This window comes from Nannospalax galili, unplaced genomic scaffold (assembly GCF_000622305.1).
Source record: "Nannospalax galili isolate Female #2095 unplaced genomic scaffold, S.galili_v1.0 scaffold868, whole genome shotgun sequence".
Taxonomy (NCBI): Eukaryota; Metazoa; Chordata; class Mammalia; order Rodentia; family Spalacidae; genus Nannospalax; species Nannospalax galili.
This window is the reverse complement of record NW_008357487.1, coordinates 654122-667823: the sequence shown is the minus strand read 5'-3', so window position 1 is coordinate 667823 and position 13702 is coordinate 654122. Positions and strand designations below refer to the sequence as shown.

Below are 13702 nucleotides of genomic sequence, written 5' to 3'. Positions count from 1 at the left end.
TAGACCTCCTCTATCTGCACCACTTCCCCATAGTCCAACCACAGGACCGCACACCTTCTGTCTTATATGTTAAAGCCTATTGAGTCAAGTTTGTATGCCCAACTGTCTCGGTGTGAGTACATCCATGGTAGTGTGTTCAGCCTACAGTGTTACTTAAAGAAGATCAGCTCTTCCTCACCCGGCAGTGATTAGCTGTCGGCAAATTCTCAGCTATGTTGGGGCCTCCTGCCCATTTCCCAGTTCTGTGTTGGGTTTTATCTGATTAAATTTTTATCTGATGGGTCTTGTGCATGCTGTCATCATTGCTGTAAGTTCATACGAGCAAGTTCTCAGGAACCTGTAAGACTATTTCCTTATGGTCATGCACCACCTCTGGCTCTTACAATCCTTTTGCGGCCTCTTCTGCAGTGGTCCCTGAGCTCTGGGTGGGTGAGGAGTCCTATCCAGGGACAGGCTCTCTCCAGTCTCTTATTCTCCACACTTTGACCTGTAGTGACCTTCTAGGTTCATCGCCCTCTGTTGCATGAGGCAGCTTTGCTGATGAAAAATAAGGAATGCTTTATGAATTTGTGTATCATCCTTGTGCAAGGGCCATGCTAATCTCTGTATCACTCCAATTTTAGTATATGTGCTGCTGAAGTGAGCACCCAAGTCACAGTTTTTTTTAGCAGATTTTAATGTTTTATTTTTATTTATTATTTATTATTTTTATTTTATGTATGTGAGTGTATTGCCTGCATGTATGTGAGTGCACCCATGTTGTGCAATGCTGTGGAGGTCAGAAGAGGGCTTTGGATTCCTCTGGAACTGGAGTTAAGGACAGTTCGTATCCGCCATGTGGGTGCTGGGAATCGAACCCAGGTCCTTTGTAAGAGCAGTCAGTGCTCTTAACCACTGAGCCATCTCTCCAGCCCCCCAAGTCACAGTTTTTAAAAGGAAGCAATTTTTGTAGAGGATTACTTAGGTCTGTTCCCCATTATAAAATTATAATTCTCTATTTTTATAATCAGAACAGCAATGTGTGTTATTAGCAACACTGACTGAAAACCACATTGAACTTTAAATACTCCATACCAGATCCCTTCTTGAAATCAGATATGATCCAGGAAAAAAAGCAGAAGAAAAATGGGAAGGAATACAGGGAGTTATGGTTTGAATGAGAAATGTCCCCTATAGGCTAAACATTGACCTAGTATTTAAGTACTTGGTCCCCAGTAATTGGCACTGTTTGGAAAGGTTATGGAAACTTTGGGAGTACATCCTTGCTGGAGGAAGTATCTCACTAGAGGTTGGCTTTGAGGGTTCATAGTATTGTTCTACTTCCTGCTCTTTCTGCTTCCTGTGTGTACATGAAATGTGATCTGCCAGTTTCCTGCTCTTATCTTCATGCCATGGGTTCCCAACCATTATGGACTCTTCCTCTGGAACTGTAAGCCAAAATAAACCCTTTCTTCCTTAAGTTGTTTTAGGTTGTGGTATTTTATCACAGCAACAGAAAAGTAATTAATAAAAAAAAATTGGTACCAGGGAAAGTGGGTTGTTGCTGTGAAGAATCTGACCTTTTTTTTTTTTTTTTTTTGAGGAATGTGGAAGAATTTGAAACTTATAAGTAGAAAAACTGTTGAATAGTGTAAGAAGATATTAATGGGCCCTTCCAGAAGAGCCTGTAAGACTTGGTGCTGAGAGCAATTCAGGCAATGGCCTGGCTTTTGAGGTTTCAGACAGGAACATGGGCTCTTAGAAACTGGCTTAAATGCCATTCTTGTGATATTTTCTTAAGGAATCTGGTTGCATCCTGTCCATATCCTGAGAATTTTCATGAGGCTGAATTAAAAAGAAATGGCAGGCAGGGCATAAAGAAACACAAAATATGCAGCTTGAAGCAAAGAAGAGCTCTAGGAAGCTAAAGGTCACCCTGAGGAGGCATATGCTGAAAAACAGGCTATAGTTGTCAGAGACTAGCACCATTAAAGAAAAGCCTCCTGCTCAACATTGGAAAGATAGGAAAAGTGCTTTCAGGGCAAGACCAAACCCTGCTAAAGTTTCAGTTTGTGAAAGGAAAGAGCCTAAGTGGTTACCTGCTGTTAGACAGCAACTGCATACAAATCTACTGCTACTGCTGTCCAAAGGGGGCAGGGCAGGCTTTATCTCAAGCTGGCAGCAGAACTTGGCAGTGTTCTCCATGTGGTACTGGTTTTGGAGAAAAGAAAGATGCAAAATTGAGAAGGATGTGGATGCTTTCTCTACTGCCTCAGAGAGCCAGTGAGGCCAGGCTACGTGTGGCAGGGCTGGAGTTCTAGCAGTGAAACACTGAGGAGTCAATGAATGAAGCTTGAGTTGCAGAGGAGACCCAAGATGTTGGCCAGAGCCATGAGACATCCGTCAAGGAGAGCTGCATAAGGGAGAGGAACAGATACATGATGCAGGCAGCAAGGTTGGAGGGATAGAGCTAGCCAAGCCTTTCAAACCAAAGCTCTAGATACAGGACATGGAGCTATAGGATTTGGTGTTTGTCCTACTGGGTTTCAGTCTTGTTTTGGTTCAATCTTTCCTCATTATGACCCCATTCCTCTCTTTTGGGATGGTAATGCAATGTGCCATTTTATGTTGGAAGTATATAATTTGGTTTTTCATTTTACAGGGGGTCACACTTAAGAGATTGACTTGAGTCTCAGAAGAAATTTGGACTTTTGAACAATGTTGAGATTGTTAAAGACTAAGGGGGGTTGAAATTGAACTAAGTACATTTTGCATCAGGAGCTGGCCATAAACCTAAAGGGGTCAGGGGCAGAATGTATTGGTTTGAATGAGAAATGCCCCCAATAGGTTCATGAATTTGAACACTTGGTCCTCAGTTGGTGCTGGTGTTTGGGGAAAGTTATGGGACATTTAAGATGTGGAGGCTTGCTGGAGGATGTATGTCACTGGGAGAGGGCTTTAGGATTTTGTAGCCTGGCCCTGCTTCCGGCTTTCCATACTTCCTTTGTACAGATGAAGTGGGATCAGCCGACTTCCTGTTCCTGCTTCCATGCTGTCTCTACCATGACTTTATTCCTTTTGAACTGTAAGTCAAAACAAGCCCTCAGTTGCTTTTTGTCATGGTATTTTTTCAGCAACAGAAAAGTCACTAATACAGGAAACAGAAGCTTTTGCAAAGTAAAGGAATCTGTCAGTTGAGTGCAGAGGCAGCTCACAGACGGGAGAAAATGTTTGCTACCTCTACTTCAGACGATATGCAAGGAACTGAAAAAATAAAACATCAATGGTGGGGGATACCACCCAGTTAAAAATGGGTTATGAAACTAAGCAGAATTCTTTTAAAAAGAATTATAGACAGCTAATTAGCACTTTAAAAAGTGTTCAACATCCCTAGTCATCAGGGAAATGCAGCTTAAAACTATTTTAAGAGTCCATCTCACCCCATGAAGAATGGTTATCACCAAGAATACAAATGAACCAGATGTGGTGGGGCATGCCTTTAACCCCAGCACTCGAGAGGCAGAGGCAAGTGGATCTCTGTGAGGTTGAGACCAGCCTGGTCTACATAGCAAGTTTCAGGCCAGCTACAGGGAGACCCTGTCTCAAAACACAAAACCAAAAAGAGAAACAAAAATGCAAACAAACAAAAGCAACCGGACATAACACAAGTGACAAGTACTGGCATAGTTGTGGGGAAGGGCACCCTTCCACATGGCTGGAGTCTAAACGAGTGCAGCCACTTTAGAATTAATTCTGGAGGGTCCTTCAAAAGCTAAAACCAAAACTACCACATGACCCAGCTATAGCACGCTTGGCCATATACCCAAAGGAAATTCACCCTACTACATACTAGGTACTTGCATTTCCATGTTCATTGGCTTCCTATTTACAATTGCTAGGAAAGGCATCAGCCTAGATGTCATCAAAAGATTAATGGGTAATGAAAACATGATACACACGCACACAGACAGGCACACAGGCACACACACACACACACAATGGAATTTTATTCAGCACTGAAGAAAAATGAAATTATGAAATTTGTAGGTAAATGGCTGAAATTGGAAAAAATCATATTGATTGAAATAACCCAGAAAGACAGAGGCTGTATGTTCTCTCTCATATGAAGTTCCTAGCTTCAACTCTTTAGCTTTGGAGTACCTGTGAAGTCATGTGTGGTGGTTTGGATGAGAATTGTCCTTGATAGGCTTAGGTATTTGAACATTTGGCACCCAGTTGGTGGAGTTGTTTGGGAACACTTAGAAGTTGCAGCCTTACTGGAGGAATGATGTCACTGGAGGCTTTGAGAGTTCACAGCTTTGCTCCATTTCAAGTTCATGGTTGTGGTTGAAGATGTGGCATGCCCCCCACTTGCTGCCATGCCTCTCCACCATGATGGACTCTTATCCCTGTGGAGCCCTAACACCAAATAAACTTCTCCATTAGTCTCTTTGGGCCATGGTCTTTTATCACAGCAATACACAGTAACTAATATATAACTGGAAAGGGGCTCCTGGAAGAAATTGGGATAGTAGGACATAGGTAAAATGAAAGTATAGAGAAGGGAATCCTGGGTGTGGAAAGGTTTAAACAAGGAAAAGGTAAGGGATGGAGGAGACAAAGGGACGGGGAGAAGAGTTAAGAGGAGGATATGAAAACGCCATATGGAAGCCTTCTGTCTTCTAACCCGATTATGAAATATTTTTAAAAGGCTTTTGAAGGAAGATTCCCAGGATGGTTTAGATGCTGCTGTTCCTAGAAACAGTGAGATACTAAACTATAATCCAAGTGTGGGATATCATTGGTGGTCGGTGTGGGGGGGTGGTCCCGGAAGCCTCACAAACAATATAGGTTCTTGGCTTTCTTATTGGCCTCCACAAAAACTAGATGATAAGACCCTATTGCTGAAGACTCAACACACCAAGGTTCTAAGATATAGAGAAACTAAGCCAGAAATGACCTGGAGACCTCCTCTGCTGGCTCCCTCTCAAAGTGGCAAAAGTTTCTGTGTGGACTCTTATGGGAGAAAGGACATCAATGGTCTAACCCAGCAGTGAACTCTATTAACTACGACACTAACCTGACAGGCAATATGTGCCCACATGTGGAGTAGTGGTAGCTAACTGCTTTCTGATTGGATTTGAGGCCTGTTGCACAAGAAGTATCTCATAATTGGTACTGTAAACATCGTCAAAAATCTATGCCTTGTGAGGTCATAGGCCTTTTGAGGGAAATTACTAATGGTATTAGTTAAATAGGCATGACAAACTGCCTTCTAAATATTTATGCTTATACCCTTAGACAAGGCTACTCTCAATGCTAATCAGAGAAGCTTCTATTTGCAGTGAATGGTGGTGAACAGAGATTCATGGTTGCCAAGATGCTGAGAATAAGTGACAGATGAGGGCTCAGCCATCAATAAGTCATTTGTACTACCCCTTCTAAGACATGGAGAACATTTCAGAAGAGAGGGCAGGCAGAGTAGGAGCTTTAAGACAGAGAGGATAGTGCAATTTAAAATGAAATGGAGATCTTCTTTAAAGGGTAAAAACTCATTCAATTTTACAGCCACTTTTGAAAGTGATGTATCCTTGCTCTAGAGTGTGTTACTGAATATGTTAAAGCTGTAATGAAATGCTTCTTCTAATCATGTGGTTATTAAATTTAAAAAAAATTAAAAAATAATAATTTAAAAAAAGAGTAAACCAGTTTCAACCTTGACTTAAGAGGTTGTCCTGGGGCTGGAGAGATGGCTCAGCAGTTAAGAGCACTGGCTGCTCTTGCAGAGGATCTAGGTTCAACTCCCAGAACCCACATGGTATCTAACAACCATCTGTTAACTCCAGTTCTAGGGAATCTGATGTCTTCTGACCTGTGCGGCATTGCATGACTTGGGTGCACTTACATACATGCAGACAATACACTCATACACATAAAATAAAAATAATAAATAAAATATTTTAAAAGAGGTTATTTCTCTACTCTAAGAGGAAAGCCAGGTGTGTTTTGTATGATATTTTTGATCACAAGTGGGGACATCCTCAACGAAAACACCAGTGTTTTCAAACCCTTCCTTCCTTCCTTCCTTCCTTATTTATTTATTTTATGTGTATGAGTGTATTGCCTCATGTGTATTGTGTATTGTGTATGTATGCACCCATGTTGTACAGTGCTAGTGGAGGTCAGAAGAGGGCATCAGATTCCCTAGAACTGGAGGTATGGACAGTTGTTAGCTGCCATGTGGGCGCTGGGAAACGAATCTGGGTCCTCTGCAAGAGCACCCAGTGCTCTTAACTGCTGAGCCATCTCTCCAGCCCCCTTGTTCTTCTTAAGGTGTTTTTATGTTTTCTCCTGTATCACATCCCAGGCATCTTCTTCCCAAGCTGAGTGGGAAGTAAGGAAAGGGCTTAGAAGAAGCATGTCAAATCACTGGTGAGGCCACTGCACAGCACAGCACTTCTGTCCTACCTAACTAGTCATGCCCCTTCCCTGATGTCAAATCACTGGTGAGTCCACTGCACAGTGCAGCACTTCTGTCCTACCTAACCAGTCATGCCCCTTCCCTGATGTCAAATCACTGGTGAGTCCACTGCACGGCGCAGCACTTCTGTCCTTCCTGACCAATCATGCCCCTTCCCTGAAGCCTTCCCTGCCTCTTACGACTGTCTTTTCCCACCACGAGGACCCACTTCAGTGAGACTGGGGCACAGAAGACAGAAGGCTCACTAATACAACACAGACAGGAGAAAGGAATACCTGAGGTCCTGGTAAAGGTTTGATCTTTGAATGGTGATAGAAGCCATTGTGAGGCAGACAAGCATAAATAAGGAATAGCTTAGCAGACTGGGACTCCACTCACTTGTCTTGGGTTAGACACACACCCTTCTCTGAACATCACACCTAGGACCCTCATGTGCATCACGCTGCATGTGCCTGCTTTAAGCAATGGAAATGTTCCTCCCCTTAGGAACCCCTTAATAATGCTTGGTTTCTATTCAAATATATTCTGGAACACAATTTGAGAACTATGGAGAATGTCTTGATCCAGCCTAGACTGGTTTTGAATGCAAGCACAATTAGTCAAGCTGTCTTCAAAAGGGAATTTTTAGCCAGAATCCCCTATTTACCATCTTATGCCTATGCATAATTGGGCATTCATATGATTAAAATCAGATGTATTATGGAAAGTGACATGCACAGTGAGCAAATGCCTTACAGAATCTAAATCTATTAATCTAAATGGAGAACAACCCATGCCATGCCTCCTAGCAACCAAACTCCTCCTTCTCTTGGACCCCATCCAGTAACCCCAAACAGCAATCAGTGTTGTGGCTCCCTGTGAATCTTAACAGTATTCCTGTCTAGTCAGTACTTTTGCTTTGTCTTCAATAAATTTTCCTTGCTTCCTTGCAATCTCTGTGAGCTTTTAAAAACATTAATTAATTAATTAATTAATTAATTAGTGTATGAGTGTTTTGCCTGCATGTAAGTGCACCTGTGGGTGCAATGCCCTCGGAGGTCAGAAGAGGGTGTTGGGTTTCCTGGAACTGGAGTTACAGATGGTGGTTAGCTGCCATGTGGGTGCTGGGAATGGAACAACAGTCCTCTGCAAGAGCAGCCAGTGCTCTTAATAGCTGAACCACCTCTCCAGGCCCACGGTGAGCTTCTATTTCATTCTTGAATAAAAGGCTAAGAAATTGGAAACGCCCAGCCCAGACCTTGACCACTGATAACATACTTAGTGAGCTAGATGAGAGGTGAGAAAATACTTAGTGAGCTAGATGAGAGGTGAGAAAATAATTCTTTCGTATCCCTCACTACTTTTTAGTCCTTTGTTATTTAGGCCAGTTTAGTAAGAGAGGCACCAGGCTGCAACTTCTTTCCTTCCTTGCCTGACTCATTAACAGTAGGGGGCTACACAGTAGGGCGACCAGGATGCCTTGACTCAGTTCCTGGGAAAGACAATGGAGAGTTGTGGCTGGCCATTTTCTGCCAGCAGTTTCACCTGAGATGTAAATAGAATAAAAATACCAGGAAGCAGCCTATCTCTGCCCAGCCAGCAACAAGAGAATCACCCTCTCCTTTAGAACCGCTTCTGCTTTTTGACCTCCACTCATGTGCTGTGGCATGTACATGCCATATACTCATCATATATACACACAGACACAATAATAAATAAATAATTAATAAGTCAAACCTGCTTGAAGGCATACAAAGGCCCAATGTGTTTTATTACACTATAATTATAATTTCTCTTTTACAACATGTTTAGGACTAGAACTCATCTCTGTGCTTTTAATTTTAAAGAAAAAAAGCAGAAATGAACCATCAACTACAGAAATGAGATACAAAAATTATAGATAAATAAAGGTATCTTTGGTGAATAAGGTGAAAATTTTGTGTTGCAAAAAAAGATCATGGGAATTAAAATGTAAAGAAATATGGCATAGTACAACTGAGTTAATTATAATTAATGCTATTAAAACTCCTAAGGTAAAAATTCCAGTACTCTGAGATGAAACTAACACTTTGTTCTCTGTTTATAACAATGAGATTTTCTTTTTTAAAAAAATATTTCATTTATAATTTTTATTTTATAGGTACGAGTGAATATACTGCATGTGTATAATTTACAAAAATAGAACAAAATATATTTTAAAAAATCACATTTAATAAGTAAAGAGCACAAAATTTATGCACAGACACAATAATAATAATTACTTCAGGGACACGTAATTCTTGACTTATGCAAACTATTACCCCAAGTAGGATGAGAGAAAAGACTCCAAACTCCCCAAAAAGATATTTTTACTTAGTTATTGAAAGATTAAAAAAACAGTAAAAATAAGCTCAAAGTGAATCCAGTTTTACTTAAAACAAGTACAAATGTCTGCTAAAGTTTTACAAAATTCTTAAAACATCAAGGTCTTCAACACTTGTATTTAATAGTTTATAAAAATCAGAGCTTTTTATTCAGAATGAAAAGAACAATAGAAAAATCAGTACAAGACTGTGTATACTTTATACGCGTGTAGTTCATGTATATAAACATAGAATTACAATTTATATACTGGAATAGACATGATGTAGAATTATTTTGAATTCTTTAATTGCATAATTATATTACTAAACAATGCTAAGGCTGATAAATCCCATGTTATTTTATATATGCATAGATAATAAAATATATATTCGTATGTTATTCACCATTTATCAAATCCCAACACAAAGACAAGAAAAGAAATAAAAAGTCTAAGAAGTGTAAAAAATATTCTTTAAAACTTTTGTGTGATTTACAGATGATGTAATTGTCCAAGTAGGTCTATGAGAATCTATCAACAATATATTAAAGACGAGGATGCTTAGCAGTAGTGTTGAATACCATAAATTTATTAAAAATGTATAGTTCTAAAAATGTAAAGATCTCAAATGCAAACTTTTTAAAAACTTCATTTACAGTCGGATATGGTAGCACATGCATTTAATCCCAGCAGTTGGGAGGCAGAGGCAGGCAGATCTCTCTGTGAGTTCAAGGCCAGCCTGGTCTACAATAGTGAGTGCTAGGCCAGCTGAGGTTACAGGGAGATCCTGTCTCAAAAAGACCAAAAAGCAGACAAACAAAGAAAAAAATCCCCCAAACAAAACATTTATAACTGAAGGAAATGTACTTAAAACAATACCTGAAAAGAATATTATAATCTTTCCTGAAGGATTCACAAGAAGAAAAACCGAGATTTGTATTATTTTCTTAGATGACAAAGTTCAGTATCTTGTCATTAAGCAACTTGATATATTAAGCTAAAATAAAAATTTTGATACTTTGTAGAAGTAAAAAAAAAATTATTTTTATTTTATGTGTATGAGCGTATTGCCTGCATGTATGTAAATGCACCTGTGTCATGTAGTGCAGATGGAGGTCAGAAGAGGGCATCGGATTCCCCTGGTACTGGAGTTATGGATGGCTGTTAACTGCCATGTGGGTGTTGGGAACTGAATTTGGGTCCTCTGCAAGAGCAGCCAGTGCTCTTAACCACTGAGCCATCTTACCAACAATGAGATTTTCCTAAATATTGGTCTTCTCTTAATAAGATTTATACAAAAACTGGCTCAAAGAACAAAGATTTTATGCCTTACCATTTTACTGGATGAATCCCCTAAAACTTGGCGGTTGGATTTTGTTCAAATGCTGTTTCTGTATTTCTGCCCTGGGGAGGTCTTTACTTGCCAGATAACGCGTCATAGCAACAGGGGGGATTCTGTCACAGAAAACTGCTCACCTTTGAGGTATTCATGCCAAATTACAAATAATTAATTCTGTTTGTCAAATTTGGCCTACTTACAAAACTTTCATTGTTTCTATGATCTTCAGTCATCTAGACTGATTATTAACTAGGTCAATGGCACTAATTGTCAAAATGAGCTAAAGCTCTCAGTTTCCTTATCTTATACATTCTCATTAGTTCATCTAAATCTAAGATATGCCCCTTTTGAAAAACATCTTCATCCTTTAAAAAAGGAAGTACTAAACATCTTATAAAAATTAAGAACTACACGAACCATTCCTATTAGAGAAAGATATATACTGTTAGAGGAGAATTTTGGGGGAGTCTTTTTGAGACAGGGTCTCTGTGTAGCTCCAGACTGGCCTCGATCTCACAGACATCTGCCTGCCTCTGCCTCCCGAGTGCTGGTATTAAAAACATGTGCCACCACACCTGGCTCAATTTTAAACATGATAGCTAAACATTCAAAATTGGTTACAAAGCATTTTCACACTGAACTCCCAAGAAAAGAGAAACTAAAGGAATAAAGGCTAAAATCAGGTGATTTCACCAACTACGAAAATACATCACATCAAAGATGCCCTTTAATTGGAGAGAAAGGATTGTCTCAGGTGCTCCTGATCACCTCTTGTGCTGTTCCTTTTCAGGAGATAGATTCTTAGGGTCATATTTTTCACTTCAGACTTATACCAACTTCTTCTGAGAACACATGCTTTTGGAGTTGAGGAAAAACTTGGGACATTCATCTTTAACTACAATGACAATTAGGTACTCCAAATAACTAAGCTCAAAACCCTCCAACATTTCTAGTTCTCTTTTTTATATTTCTTGGGTCCTTTTCTGTTGTTTGCCCAAAAATCCAGCCTTGCTTTAGTCAAGTCTTCATGTCTAAAATTATTCTGTAGACACAGGGTAACGTCAGTCTGACTAAGGAGTAGCTTTATGACATGTGTTCATTGATTTTGCATTCATTGATGTTCTTTTCTTTCATCTGCTACTTTTGCTTCTTTAGGCCATGCTATTTTAATTTTAGATGTCATACTCCCATTATACATTGCATGTAATTGTTATATGAGACACAGAGGACAAAGGGAAAAAGAAAGAAAGAAAAAAAGAAAGGAAGGAAGGAAGAAAGAAAGGAAAAACACAAGACCTGGATCATAATAGTGTCTCATGCTGCCGTTAATCCCAGCACTCAGGAGGCAGAGGAAGGTGGATCTCAGCCTGATCTACATAGTGAGTTCCAGGTCAGCTAGGGCTACAGGGAGATAGATCCTTTTTCAAAAGAAAAGAAGAAAGAAAAATCAACAGAATATATTTTTATCATATCTACACCCAACTCCTCCCCTAACTCCTCTCTGATACACCCCCACCTACCAATCCCCAATCTTCATGTCCCCTTTTAAATTTAATAATCCATTGACACCAATTTGTGCTGTTCATATACTTTTGAGTGTGGAGCTATCTGTTGAAGCATGGTTGACCTTCCAGGAACTACACCCCTAAAGAAAACTGAATTCTCTCCCCTAGAAGCCATCAGTGGTCCATAACTCCTCAATTAAGGACGTGGACTCTAGAATATTGATTGACTTGATCTTGTGCAGGCAACCACAGCTGCTGTCAGTTCATGAGAACAAAGGTCCTGTCATGTCCTGCCATGTCTGTTTTGCTCCAATCCTCCCTGACTGCTGTCTCTTATCACCTTTCTGTCCCTCTCTTCCTCGGTGTCCCTGAGTCTTGGGAGAGGAGACATGATATAGGAATCCTATTTGTGGCTGAGCACTCCACAGTCACTTACACACAGTGCTTTGACCAGTTGTGAGTTTCTGCATTAACCACCATCCACCACATAAAGAAACTTCTTTCATGAGGTCTGAGAGCTGCAGTAATCTACAGGTAGAGAGAATGGGTAGAGAGATATGAATTTAGATTGCAGTTTGATACAATATTCATTTAGAAAAATAATAGTAGTAGTTTGTTTGTTTGGCCTGTGAGCTCCCCAAGCATGAATTCTTGGCCGTATTTGCAGTACCAGTCATGTGCTTCCTCCTCTGGAGTGGGCCTTACATCAGATCAGAAAACAGTTGGTTACTCCCATAAAATTTGTGCTGCTATTACACCCATGGGCATATCTTGCCACACCAGTTGTTACTGCAATTCCCAGGGTTTGAAGCTGGGTGAGACTATGGATGACTTCACCTGCTCTCTCCAACCACAGCAGCCTGCATAGTACCTTGCTGTCTTATAAGAGCTAGTCAGCAGGGAGGAAGCTTCCTGGTCAGTGTTTACTTGATTTTTCCATGTCATGTGACCAATACGTGTGCTATTTTCAGTAATATGCTCTTACTATCAACCAAGAGCAATAGCAATAGCCTGCATTGTTTTTATTGGCGGAGGGATGTCTCTGGAAGACCTCTGATCAATAGCTCAAGGGGAGGTATACCACACTTGAAACTGGTAGGAAGCAATGGCTTCTGGGATGACCATAATCCTTTGTGTAGGGTAACTCTAACTCTTCTTTAAGAATATATATATATATATATACATATATATATATGAAGCTTACAAAATAAATTTCTATACGACTTTTCCAAACATTGTTATAGTTCTCTCTCCCTCCCCAATCCTGTGCTCTGTGCATCCCTCCATAACCCCCCTTTTGTTTCTTTTTCCACTTTCATCACCTGTGTTCTATTTGCTCTCCCTTTAGATCTTTCTTTCCCCTCCCCACTCATGGTCCCTTTCTAGTTTCCTGGATTCTGCAGGTAAGGAGACACTATTTCTTCCCTACTCAGCTCTACACATCTACTAAGCACCAAGCAATTCTCAGAAAACTGACCTCTTGCCTTCGATTCCTCTAGAATTAGAGAATGTTGAAGAGGGTGCAGTGTGAGAAAATGAGGGGGTGGGTATGAGCAGCCCTGTCAAGAAGTCAGGGGCCAGGATGCAGCTCAGGGGTAGAGTACCCACCTAGTAGTATGTGCAAGGCCTTGGGTTCCATCCCAGCACCACAGAAAAAGAAGCCATCAGGGAGAAAAGGAGGGCAGATCCATAGGGCTTGGAGAATTCAAGCAGATTTTTGTTGTTGTTGTTGTTGTTTGTGATTTTTGAGACTGGGTCTCCCTGTAGCCCCAGCTGTCCTTGAACCCACTATGCTGACCAGGCTAGCCTCAATCTCACAGAGACCTGCCTCACTCTGCCTCCTGGGTGCTGGGATTAAAGGCATACACCACCACACCTGACTTTCAAGCAGATTTAAAAAAAAACATTTATTTAATAACCATATAATTAGAAGAAGCATTTCATTACAACAACATTGACATATTCAATAACAATTTCCAGAGCTAAGATGCATCTCTTTAAAAACTGGCTGTAAATTTTTAGGTTTACAGTTGAATTAATATAGTTTACAATATTGTACTCCGTATAAACCCTATAAG

General features: G+C 40.3%; 1 non-coding gene across 1 annotated transcript; it reads right to left on the bottom strand.

The window, feature by feature from the left end:
- Nucleotides 1-543: 543 nt before the first annotated feature.
- LOC115067952 lies at nt 544-647 on the bottom strand. The gene has a single exon (XR_003847308.1). It is a non-coding gene; the product is annotated as a U6 spliceosomal RNA (small nuclear RNA).
- Between the last annotated feature and the right edge of the window lie 13055 nt (nt 648-13702).